The sequence below is a fragment of the Prionailurus viverrinus genome, chromosome C2 (genome assembly GCF_022837055.1).
Source record: "Prionailurus viverrinus isolate Anna chromosome C2, UM_Priviv_1.0, whole genome shotgun sequence".
Taxonomy (NCBI): domain Eukaryota; kingdom Metazoa; phylum Chordata; class Mammalia; order Carnivora; family Felidae; genus Prionailurus; species Prionailurus viverrinus.
The window spans coordinates 121,196,523-121,197,738 of NC_062569.1; the positions used below are offsets into that span (position 1 = coordinate 121,196,523).

Here is a 1,216-nt window from a genome sequence, read left to right on the forward strand (position 1 = left end):
TTTATCTATATTTAACTTATCTACTAAGATGTTTTGAGTTTTCTCAAAAAGCAAACAGTAATTTATTGAATGGACATGATAGTTTTTCAAGGAAAAAAATGAACTTGATGAATTGTTCACATTTAATTCCTTAAAGCTGTTTTTCTTCCTATACATATATATCTTCAAGTATTGTAATGTGGAAAAATAGAAAGCAAAGGAAATAATTTAAAAATTAAAAGGAAACTGTACATATTACAAAGCATTATAAAAGAATAAGAGAAATTTAGAATTATTTTTAAAACTTCATATAGGCTTACTTGGTAATTATCATGTGTGTATACATTCATTTTATCTCTCTAGAATACTGCTTTCAGGGTGAATGAACATGACCTAGATAGAACTGACTAGCTTTACTTGCTAACTGATGAACATTTGAGAGGCAGCCTTCCAGAGAAAAGAAATTTATGACCACAATCACAGTCTGGTTCACAGGAAAGCTCAATCACGTAACTAAATTCTAAATTGAGATGTCAACCTGGAGGAAATATTCTGGAAAGGAACACACAGATGGTAGGACTCTTCTAAAGACAGGGTGAGGAATATAGTGCTGAATGTACAATAATCAATCTTTTGGAAGAAAAAAAAAGTACTGGGTGGGACATAAGTGTTTAAAATTGAAGTTTCTGGGAAAAACTTTAACCTGAGACTAAAAAGGGGGAAAGTGCTTGCTTCAGTAGCACACATACTAAAACTGGAACCATACAGAGAAAATAAGCATGGCCTCTGTGCAAGGATGACAAGTGAGAAGGGGGAAAAATGACACCTATATTTTCCATTTCACCAAGTAGGTCTTACAGAGTTCATATATTTAAAGAAAGTAACAAATTAAATTATATTATAATACATTTTACAATATATAATAGCCTCGAGGAAAATTAAAATTCCTAGTAACATTTCCAGGAGCAAATTAAATGCAAAAAATGCAAGAAAACAAAATAAGCATTATTAAACCCTAACTTCAAGTACATAATGGTTTAAAAAATACAAAATGTAGCTATAAAAATAAATTAAACAGGAAAAGGAAAGCTGTAAATTGAAGAGACATTGGACTTCAGTCTGGTTTTTATGCTGGCATTCCCTAATTCCAAATGAAAAAAATACACATACCAAATCAAATTAATTACTGCATAATATATTGTTGCTAATTAGTTATTTGACTTGGTTGTAGGAGATA

At 30.3% G+C, this 1,216-nt stretch overlaps 1 non-coding gene across 1 annotated transcript; it reads left to right on the plus strand.

Moving 5' to 3' along the window:
* Positions 1–703: 703 nt before the first annotated feature.
* Positions 704–811, plus strand: LOC125175816 (U6 spliceosomal RNA). Its single transcript, XR_007155991.1, has one exon. It is a non-coding gene; the product is annotated as a U6 spliceosomal RNA (small nuclear RNA).
* The last annotated feature ends 405 nt before the right edge of the window (positions 812–1,216 follow it).